Source organism: Dipodomys spectabilis, unplaced genomic scaffold, assembly GCF_019054845.1.
Source record: "Dipodomys spectabilis isolate Male_0828 unplaced genomic scaffold, ASM1905484v1 ptg000125l, whole genome shotgun sequence".
Lineage (NCBI taxonomy): Eukaryota > Metazoa > Chordata > Mammalia > Rodentia > Heteromyidae > Dipodomys > Dipodomys spectabilis.
In genome coordinates, this window is record NW_024870802.1 from 12268654 (window position 1) to 12280665 (window position 12012).

General features: G+C 44.9%; 1 pseudogene; it reads right to left on the reverse strand.

Moving 5' to 3' along the window:
• Positions 1–6918: 6918 nt before the first annotated feature.
• LOC122116043 lies at positions 6919–7013 on the reverse strand (annotated as a pseudogene).
• Positions 7014–12012: the final 4999 nt, after the last annotated feature.

The window sequence follows — 12012 nt, forward strand, 5'->3', positions numbered from 1 at the left end:
CAGGTGAGGCAATGTTCCTGGTTACCGTTTCTCATTCATGTCCCTCACACCGAAACATGAGAGTCTACCTTTTGGTAATATCTTTGCATGTGTAACTGCATTTTATTATTAATTCTTATTAAAATTAGCCCCATTAGCTCATCCTAGAACCTATTTAGTAGCCACTTAATGGCCTCAGGGAGGAACAAAAGGAGTACTGCTGGCTCCATGCAGGGTAGAGAGGCAAGGCATCCAAGCAGGGCTCTTTGGGGACTGCTTTCTTCTGAGGACTGGACCAGGTCAACCTTCAAGAGCCAAAGTGACTATAGAATAAAATGACTTGCGGCCCTGGGAGAGGGTGCCTGGAGGCCAGCTATCGAGAAAGAGGAGTAAGTAAGCAGTTTTGCCTGACTGCACAGTGGGGAAAGATTAGAACCCAGACAGAGCTGGATGGTGGGTTTTCAAGAAGCTTGCACTCATCTCCCATGCACTTGTTCACAGGTTTCTCCAGGCAGCTTCTTCTCTAAGCCTTGCTAAGCCAATGCAGAGCTGGACGGGTCCCCTAGGAAAAGAGACCAGGACCCATGTCTAGCAAGAGTCTCATTCCTGAATCAAAGCCGGAACCAACCACTTCTCAACCTTTCTGAGACTCTTGGTGACTTTGTAGTTTGCCCTGTGTTTGTTATTGTTGCTAGCCTCTGTTTGCCTAAAGTTCCTGGTGATTAGAAAAATAAGCAAACCAAGACTTAAACACCAGAAGGGGGAATGCATGCTTGTTCAGAGCTCAGGAGCAGAAGAGACCTGGGCAAGGAGAGCCAGAAATCAGAGCTCCCCCAGTTCCCTTTCTCTCCCTAGTGACTCCACCTCCCTTCCCATACTGCCTACTCCTTTCTCTACCTCTATCCCTTTACATGTCCCCTGCCCTCATCCAGAGGTTCTCATTTCCCCTGTCCCCCTTGGGAGTCTGGCACAAAGCCTTAATCGTTGAAGAACTTGGACTGGGCTAAAGCATACCCTCCCTAATGAACATTCATCCTGGGATGTGCTCTGGCCTCCAAGGGTCAGAGGGGGCAGCTTTATTTACTCATAGCCCTGCTTTCACTGCACCGGCCCTTTCATCATTTAAAAATATATATATAATGGAAACAGCCCAAAGGCCACAGGCGCCCTGGGAGTACACCCTACTGCCCCCCCTCTCCCCTAACCCTAGACACAGGCACTTGTATTCCTCCAATAAGAGCTCAGATTTCTCAACAAAGTATAACTTTGCTCTCAGGACAGTTTTCAGCTGTTGATTTTTATCACATTCTACTGTCTGTCCAGAGTCTGAGCCAAAGAAGCTGGGAGCTGCCAGCATATGAATGAGCGGTCACATGCATGTGAATCATGGGGCTTGTGCAGGAGGCTGGAGGTACATGATATGAGTATGCATTTGTGGGTGGAAAGAGTGGTATGTATGGCATATCTGTGTTGAGGATGCATAACTTCATATAAAGATGAATACTTGGGTGTTAGTACTTACATACACACGCATATTATCATGAGTGACAAATGGTAGTTATCTGAGTGATATATACACCTATGGGAGCTGCTTAGTAAGAGAGTCTATATATTTATCTGTGTGAGTGACATACAAGTATATGCAATGAGAGTGGACATGTTTGCATGAAAACAAGGGTGTGTTTGTGCCTGTGTATGCCTGTGTGTTAGCAGTTTGTGTATGGATACTTATGGCAGGAACAGTCTATACATGGACTTTCTGGGATGTGATTTTCTTGTCTGATCATAGGATTTGAACTTAGGGCCCCACACTTGTTAGGCTTGTTTGCTAGGCCAGTGCTGTAGCTCCTGAGCCAAGCCTCCAGCCCCAAATTCTTTGCTGGTTATTTTGCAGATGGAATCTCCAGGAATTTTCTGCCTAGGTTGGATTCAAACTGCTATCCTCTGAGTCTCTGAATAACTACAGATTTCAGACATGAGTCATCAGACCCAGTTTTTGTTATTGTTGTTGTTTTGGTGAAACATCAGGGGACATGAGCTTTTAAAAATGTGTGTACAGTATATGACTATTGTTTCAATATATCTAGAGGCCAGGTATTGTGGTGCATACCACTAATCCCAGCTACTTGTAAGGCATAGATAAGAGGATCTCAGGATGAGGCTGACTCTGGGCAAAAACAAAATTAAAAGCAAAAGGACTGAGATTGTAGTTTAAGTATGTAAGCATTTGCCTAGCATATTCAAGGCCCTGAGTTAAATCCCCATATCATCGTCATCATCATCAATAATAATGAACTATGTCTAAACAACACAAACTGATCTCAGAACTATAATACTGAGCAATAGAAACCAAAGATGAGAGTTAATATTCTCTGTGATTGCACCTATTTAAAGGATTAAAATAGGCAAAAGTTGCTGGATGTTGATGGCTCAATCCTATAATCCTAGTTACTCAGGAGGCTGAGATCTAAGGATCACAATTTGGAGCCAGCCCAGGCAGACAAAACCAAGACTCTTTTTTTTTTTTTTTTGTCAGTTGTGGGGCCTGAACTCTGGGCCTGGGCACTGTCCCTCAGCTCTTCAGCTCAAGGCTAGGGCTCTACCACTTAAGCCACAGCGCCACTTCTGGCTTTTTCTGCTTATGTGGTGCTGAGGAATTGAACCCAGGGCTTCATGCATGCACAGCAAGCATTCTACCGCTGAGCACCTTCCCAGCCCAAACTAAGATACTCTTACCTTCAATTAACCAACAAAAAGTGAGAAGCGGAGGGGCTGGGAAGGTGGCTCAGTGGTAGAGTGCTTGCCTTGCATGCATGAGGCCCTTGGTTTGATTCCTCAGCACCACATAAGCAAAAAGAAAAAAGCCAGAAGTGGTGCTCTGGCTCAGGTGGTAAAGTGCTAGCCTTGAGCTGAAGAGCTGAGGGACAGCGCCCAGGCCCAGAGTTCAGGCCCACGACCAGACCCCCCCACAAAAAAAGTAAGAAGCGGAGTTCAAGTGGTAGAGCACTAGTCATGAGCATAAAAAGATCATGAGCTCCAGATCTGGAATTCAAGCCCTAGTACTGACACAAAAAAATTAGTCTTGGTATAAAAAGCCAGAATAGGATCACTCTGAGGGCACTGTGGAAGGGGGCATGAAGGGCTCCTAAGATGCCAATAGTTAGCTACTTTACTTCTTTTATCTATTTACATGGGTATGTCTACTTCATGAAGATTCATTGAGCTCTATTCATATATAGTAATATATGTCATAAGTCATACTATATACATACTATATATAACAATATATGTCATAAAGGACATGCATAATATGTATACTGTCTGAATGTCTTTAAATATTTATCTTTAAAATAGAGCATGAAGATTGTTCCATGACCCTCACCATGTCCATATTGCTCCCTTCCCAACTTGCCCTGCACTCTTCCTGTGCCCCTTCTCACTCCTTTGAAGATGAGAGCACCCATTCAAATTCCCCCTCACCCCTACATCCGCCTGCTCACCCCACCTCAACTCTCTTTCTGTGGAACTTATTGGCCTCTTTTTTTTTTTTTTCCTGGTCAGTCATGGGGCTTGAATTCTGGACCTGGGTGCTGTCCCTGAGCTCTTCAGCTCAAGGCTAGCACTCTACCACTTGAGCCACAACGCCATTCCAGCTTTTTCTGTTTATGTGGCCCTGAGGAATCGAATCCAGAGCCTCATGCATACTAGGCAAGCACTCTACCACTGAGCCACATTCCCAGCCCCTTGGCCTCCTTTTAAGGGAGCATCTTATGGGACAAAGCTCTGATAGAAATTTGGGCCTCTCTTTCAGGAGCCCCCAGTTCCTGGAACAATTGAGACCTCAGGTATGTTCACAAATGCAGATGGCCAGACACTCTACAGAGAGACAAACCACATTGCTCAGAGGGAAGAGCAGCCCTAGGCATGGCTTTTCAGGAGGAAAAAACCTTAAGAGGGCCTCTCCATCTTGAAAAGCTCCCAGGATCTGGCCTAACTTGTCAGGTGAGTGAAAGGACCATGAGTTCCAGCACTGTCCTTGTGTGACTGCGCCTGCTTGTATATGTGTGTACACGATTGTGTGCACATGCCCAGGAGTGATGCGTGTGATTATGTGCTTGAGTTGGGGGGACCCAGTGCTTGAACCCACATGAGTGACTTCATGGAGAATGTAGAATAAATAACTAAATCCCACGTCAAGCTACATTGTCCTGTGATTCCAACAAACTCTTGCCTGACCCTCTGTCCCAGTTCAGGGTTTAAAAGCTCTTAATCTTGCAGCACCCTGGAACACAGTGTCTCTATTGGAAAACAGGCTGTGACTCCAAAGAGGGTGGGTCTGCCTGCCTGCTCCATCTCCTTCCTGGCTGGGCTCTAGCTGGGAACGTATTCCCTTCCCTTCCCAGGCTGGCCCCTGCCTTGGCATCCAGACCTGGGATCCTCCCCCAAGTCAAGGTCTCTCCACCTTCTCCCAAACCTGCCTAACTTGCTTAGCAGCCCAACATCTCCCAGAAGCGAAGTGCCTCTTAGACTTGGGATGGATAGGAATGACCATCCAGCCTTAAACAGAAGCACTGAGAGCAGAAAGTGGGTTGGGGAAGGCTGATTCTTTGAAGAAGATGGAGATAATGGAAGCTGCCTGGATACTTCTTTCTGGCCTTAGGTTACAAAACCCTAACCCCTGGTCTCTTCTGTCTGCTGAAGTAAGAGTGACCTACTTCTCTTCATCCCTGCTTTCTCTTTTTTTTTGGGGGGGGGGTCCAGTCGTGGGGCCTGAACTCTGGGCCTAGGCGCTGTCCCTCAGCTCTTCAGCTCAAGGCTAGCGCTCTACCACTTGAGCCACAGCGCCACTTCTGGGTTTTTTCTTTGTGCTTATGTGGTGCTGAGGAATTGAACCCAGGGCCTCAGGCATGCAAGGCAAGCGCTCTACCATCTTCCCAGCCCCATCCCTGCTCTCTCGGCTCAGTTTATCTGAGTGACCCAGAGGGACCATGGGGGCATTGCCAGGGAACTTTCCAGAATGCCTGGGAGTCACACTATCTTCTCCAGGGCTCCCTGAAAGGATGTATCCTGACTCTGGACCCTCCACAAAAGGTGGCCTTGTTCTCTTTAAGCCCCATAGAAGCCAGGCACCAGTGGCTCACACCTGTAATCCTAGCTACTCAGGAGGCTGAGATCTGAGGATTGTGCTTCAAAGCCAGCTCCGGCAGGAAAGTCCATAAGACGCTTATCTCCGATAAAAACCACTATAAAACCAGAAGTGGCGCTGTGGCTCAAGTGGTGGAGCACTCACCTTGAGCTGAAGAGCGCAGGTCCAGAGTTCAAGACCCATGACCAACCAAAAAAACCAAACAAACAAAAAACAAAACAAGCACCATAGATTCCCATGGTTGGGGTCTGCCAACAGATCAAAAGGCCCACATGGTCATCTCCACAGCCAGCATGGAAGAAGAGAGAGACAGTGTTCTTCCTTTTCCAGAGATGAGGAATATCAAAATGTACACACAGAGACACAAAACAGAAAACAATTGTACATTTACAATATGCCAAGGACTGCTTAAAGAGTTTCATATTATATAGTTCATAGTAACCTTCCCAGGAATGCTCTGGAGTAGGTAAGGTTATTATTACCATTTTAAAGATAGGAGGACTAAGGCCCAAAGAGGTGAAATAAATTGGTCAATATCACATCTCCAGTGAATTCAGGATTCATATAGGTGGCTTGGCTACTGAGTGGGTGTTCTGAAGTACCACCCTGCTCTATTTACATAATCACCCTTAACGATAACGATATATACACCTACTCCCGTTTAGAGCTGGCTCTAAAGCTGGCTCACATATATAATTGTGCTTGGGCCGACATCATTACCTAGATGTTAATTATAACTAGCTCTTAAATAGCAATTTATTTACAAATCACTTTCACACCAAGATACAAAGCTCAGGAAGGAGGTATTGTTATTCATTTAACAGGTAACAATTAAGGCTACCCTTTGTTGACTCAAATTCAGTTTGGCTACTTGGCTAGTAGTGATTCATCCTATTTTTTTCTCCTTCCTCGCTTTAAATAAATATGAAATGTGCGTAGTAATAAAAGTAAAGCAGTATGAAAGACAATAAGGTAGAAAGTAGGACTTTCTCCTTGCCCCTGTTAACACATTTCCAGAGATAACTATGGTTTTGTTTTTATTACTTTATTTCATTTCCTTTTAGCTTAAACTAGGGCTTGAACTAAGAGTTTGTCACTCCACTCAATCCTTTTGCTTTTAGTTTATTTTTCAGATAGGGTCTTGAGCTTTTACCAGCCTGGCCTTAAACTGAGATCTTACCTCTGCCTCCCAAGTAGCTGAGATCATAGGTCATGTACCACCATGGCCATTCCCAAGTGTTTTTGTTTTCTTGTTGCTGGGGTTGATCCCAGGCCTTGTGCGTGCTAGGATTACACTGTACCACTGAGCTACTCCCCAGATCCCAATCATTGTTAACACTGTCTTTAATATAATCTTGTCAATGCATGTATAAGCATATAAGACCTTACCTATAACTTAATCTTTGCAACAAAGTCTCATTCCTCTCATTTGCAAACACCTCTTAAGAGCAGAATGACTTTCAGAAGTTACTCAAGCACTAAACGGGAAAGCTAGGATTCCAATCCAACTGCTCTGACCTACAACAGTGTCTCCACCATTTCTATGGCCCCAAGGCCCATTGCCTCCTCCATCAGATACTAACACCATGATGACCCTATTAAGAGGCTCCATCTCCCCCAGCACCAGCACTCTGTCACTCTGCCTTTTAAGGTAGGACTGTTCTGGAAAAGGATTCCTTTTGGAAATAGCCTAGGGAAGGATTTGCTAGGCTGAGACCTGCTGAGGGCATTGAGAATAGAGGGTAGGCCTGGTGATTGATAGAGACTGTTCTGGGGTCAATATCAGCAAGGGAGCCAGGCGCTGGTGGCTCACACCTGTAATCCTAGCTACTCAGGAGGCTGAGATCTAGTAACGAACTATAGAAATGATCCCTGAAAGTATAGTCTTTCAGGAGGCTGAGATCTAAGGATAGCTGTTCAAAGCCAGCTCGGACAAGAAACTCCATGAGACTCTTATCTCCAATAAACCACTCAGAAAACAAGAAGTGGTGCTGTGGCTCAAGTAGTAGTGTGCTCACCTTGAGCTGAAAAGCACTGGATAGCGCCTAGGCCCAGAGTTGAAGCCCCACAACCAACAAAATATATATCAGCAAGGGAGAGGCTCCCAGGCAATCCCTGGGAGGTGAAATGGGCAGATTGGCTTCAGTTTTCATGCTGCTTCCCAGTCAGGGACCCAGGATCAAGAAAAAGACAAGGATAGTGCTGTTTCTATCTCCAGAGGGTGAAGAGACACTCTGGAAGCTCCCCATACTTGTTATGACCCATTTCATAAAGATCTCTCAGACCTGTCCTTGATTTCCCTTGCAATCAGATCAAGGGGCCAGAGAAGTGGCTAGGCCCTTAGGAGAAGTTAATTTTCAGCTATGGAAGTTTCATAGTGTCCCTCAGGCCTGGGCCTAGTTCTCATACCACCTGTTATCATATGGAATTTGGAGAAGAGTGCAGGTGCAGGGCAAGGCTGGACCTCACCCTCCCTCACTCCTCAGAGGACAACTTCTTGGAACAGGATACTCAGTGAGGTTTCCTCTTTCTGTCTGGCCAGGAGGAGTTGGCCAGGGATCAGGGATTCCTGAAGTCGAGACTCAGTGGAAAGAGAAAGCCAAAGCAAAGGCTTATGGGAGTCAGATGGGGAGCTCTCACCTTAATTTCTGAGCTAAGCTGACCTGGAGAACAAGACAGCTCCCTCGAGCCACTGCCACTTTCTTTCCTTTGAACACACCTCTACTCATGTCCCTGCCTTGTATAGGTCATGAGCATACATCTTAGCCTAGGCTTACTACCTTTGGTTTGTTGTTTTTTTTTGGGGGGGGTGCGGTTGTGGGACCTGAACTCTGGGCCTGGGCACTGTTCCTCAGCTCTTCAGCTCAAGGCTAGCGCTCTACCACTTGAGCCATAGCGCCACTTCTGGCTTTTTTCTTTTTGCTTATGTGGTGCTGAGGAATCGAACCCAGGGCCTCAGACATGCAAGGCAAGCGCTCTACCACTGAGCCACCTTCCCAGCCCGGCTTGCTACCTTTGGGATCCCACAGCTTTATCTAGGCCAAGGGGAGTATTTGTGGGGCAGTTTATTTCTCTCTCTGGATTGCTTAGCACTGGACCAGGAATCAGACCAGGGGCTTTCTAATTGGTTGATAGCTCTTGGACATGACATTTCCCTATTCAAAACTTCAGTTTGCTCATCTTTACAATATGATAGTTGGACTCCACTTGAAATCACAGGAATCTGAGAATGAGCTGGTCTGAGGACTATGGGGGCAATTAATGGGTCTTCTGCTTGATGAGCAAAGAAGCACCTCTCTCAGGAGTTGGGTAGTAACCCTTGCAGGATGTTCCTAGTGAAGACAAAAAAGATATATGTTTGTCATGAATGTATATGTGATATGTCATATATACATGGGAGTATGAGTACATGTATAAGTGTTTTGTGTGTGTATGTATGTATACAGTACCAGCTAATTGATCCCTCCCTCCCAATTGGTTAGGGGGAGGGGCCAAGAAGGCAGTCATTCATTAGGAAGCAGCTAATGGGTTCAAATGGCCATGTCAGCAAAGGCTGAACTCAGATGAGCTTCCTCCCGAAGGGGATAGGGAGCAATGTGAAATAGGAAGAAAAAAGAAGACAGCAAGAAGAGGAAAAAAAGGGGAAAGAATGAGGCCTTCCCAGGAGAAACAACAATTGCAACTTCCCAGGAGAAACAAGAATTGCAATGTCCTGGTTTTGTTCGCATTAATAAATACTCCTATTTATGCTGGTGGCTCACGCCTGTAATCCTAGCTACTCAAGAGGCTGAGATCTGAGGATCACAGTTCAAAGCCAGCACGGGTAGAAAAGTCCATGAGACTCTGATCTCCAATGAACCACTAGAAAACCAGAAGTGGCACTGTGACTCAAGAGGTAGAGCGCTCGCCTTGAGCTAAAGAGTGCAGGGACAGTGCCCAGGCACAGAGTTCAAGCCCCACGACCAACCAAAATAATAAAAATTAAAAAAAATAATTATAAATACTCCTACTTAGAAAGAGGAAAGAAAAAAATCTCCATGAGGGCTGGGAAGGTGGCTCAGTGGGAGAGTACTTGCCTTGCATGCATGAGGCCCTGGGTTCGATTCCTCAGCACCACATACAGAGAAAAAGCCAGAAGTGGCACTGTGGCTCAAGTGGTAGAGCACTAGTGTTGAGCTGAAGAGCTGAGAGACAGTGCCCAGGCCCCGAGTTCAGGCCCCACGACCGACTAAAGAAAATAAAATCTCCTTGACCCAGGGGAGTGGAGGGTTAACAAGTGGTGAAGAGATGGTACACAGACACGGGCCTACTATCTTTCATGCACATGTTCTCAGTCATGGCCTGTGTATATATGCACCTGTAATGCATCATGTATATGATTGACAAGAGGTCCTTCTCTTATATACCAATCCCAATACACAGAAGTAGGATGTATGCCCACACACATTAATCCCAAGGTGCTGGTTTTATGAGGTGTGAGGGAGACAGAAATGAAGAGGTCACAATCTCTACTTCCTAGTGGCTGGCATTGTATGTGGGGGTGGGCAGGAGGTGATAAGGAAATGCACCATTTCTGTGAGTGACAAGTTATATTGTAAGGATGTCCTGTGTATTGGATGCACTTGTGGTAGCTTCTCTGGATCCTATGGGATTCATCTGTCACTCTCTACCTGAAGCTATTTTCATATTGAAATGTGGGAACAAGAGAATTAAGTCTAGGGTGTTCCACTTCTTTCCACTCACCTGAGCCATTTGAAGGGATCCTCTCATGTCATTCTCATATCAGCCTACCCTTCCTTCACCTCACCTGACACCAGTCATTGACTATGAATGCTATAGTTTCTAAGTCATGAAAGCATTTACCATACATGGTATTAGCAAATCAGCATCATAGTCCAGATACCAGTGGTGTGTTTGTGTTGCTGTATGTTGTATTGGCCAAAGGTTAATTTTTTTAATTTTTATTTATTTATTTTTGCCAGTGCTGGAGCTTGATCTTGGGGCATAGGTACTGTCTCTTAGCTCTTTTGCTCGAGGCTAGTCCTCTACCACTTTGAGCCACAGCTCCACTTCTGGTTTTTGAGTAGGTCAAATGGAGATAAGAGTCTCATGGAGACTTTCTGCCTGAGCTGTCTTTGAACCAGGATCCTCACATCTCCATCTCCTGAATAGCTAGGATTATAGGCATGAGCCACCAGCACCTGGCCCAAAGGTTAATTTTAAAAGAATTATTTCTTTATTTTCTTTTGTGTCAGTACTGGAGCTTGAACTTAGGCCTTGCAAACTTGCTTAGCTTTCTGGGACTTTACCTCTTGAGCTACACCTCCAGTCCAGTATTTTGCTGGTTAATTGGAGATAGAATCTCTGGGGCTTTTCTACCCAGGCTGACTTCAAATCTCAATCCTTCAGGTCTCGGCATCTTGAGTAGCTAGGATTACATAAGTCACTAGTGCCCAACCAAAAGAATTATTTCTTTTTGGGGGGGGGGCAGTTATGGGGCCTGAACTCTGGGCCTGGGCGCTGTCCCTCAGTTCTTCAGCTCAAGGCTAGTGCTCTACCACTTGAGCCACAATGCCACTTCCGGCTTTTTTCTTTTTGCTTATGTGGTGCTGAGGAATTGAACCCAGGGCCTCAGGCATGCAAGGCAAGCGCTCTACCACTGAGCCACCTTCTCAGCCCCAAAAGAGTTATTTCTATCATGCCATTTACAAAGTAAACCCAGAGGGGGGAAAAAAAGAGCTGATTATAAGAATGTTAGAAAAAAATGGGGGAGGAGGGAAAGAAGAGTGGTAGGGGAAAAACAAAGGAGGAGGCAACAATGCTCGATAGGAAATGTACTCATTACCTTACTCATGTAATTGTAACCCCTCTGTACAGTATTTTTACAATAAAAAACATAAAAAAGAAAAGAAAGAAAAAATGGGGCTGGGAATGTGGCTTAGTGGTAGAGTGCTTGCCTAGCATGCATGTATCCCTGGGTTCAATTCCTCAGTACCATATAAATGGAAAAATCCAGAGGCACTGTGGCTCACTCACTATGGTAGAGTGCTAGCCTTGAGCAAAAGAATCTCAGGGTCAGTGTCCAGGCCTGGAGTTCAAGCCCCAAACAAACAAACAAACAAAAATAAACAACTAGGGCTGGGAAGGTGTCTCAGTGGCAGAGCGCTTGCCTTGCATGCCTGAGGCCCTGAGTTTGATTCCTCAGCACCACATAAGCAAAAAGAAAAAAGCTGGAAGTGGGGCTGTGGCTCAAGTGGTAGAGCGCTAGCCTTGAGCTGAAGAGCTGAGGGACAGCACCCAGACCCAGAGTTCAGGCCTCACAACCAGACTCAAAAAAAAAAAAAAAACTATACATATAAATTTAAAAATAAGAATTAAGAATTACATCACATCAATAAGAAAAATATTTTTAAATCCAATAGAAAAATGGGCAAGGAATATGGACAGACAATGTATAGGAACAAAAATAAAAACATCCAATGAACTTAGAATGAGAGAAAGGCAATCATACACTGATTAATAAAAACAAACATAGGATTTGTTCTTTTTTATTAAACCTTCAAAATTCAAAATATCTACAGGAGCCAACATGGGAGAGAGTATATGTAAGCAGGATTATCTTGTTCTCTGTTAGAAGTACCATAAATCAGTTCAGTCTTCTTGGAAAGTATTTTGGATGTTCTATTAAAATTAACAATACCCTTCTTCATTCTAGCAACTCATTTCTAGGTATCCATTATCCTAACAAAATAGCCACGTCTGCCCACAGAAACAAACATGCTAGGGAATTTATAACAATGAAAAATTAAACTGTCCTAAAAGTCCACTGGTTGAAGAATTAAATGAATAATAATACCTCTATACTATGAAATAATATGTATTGGTTC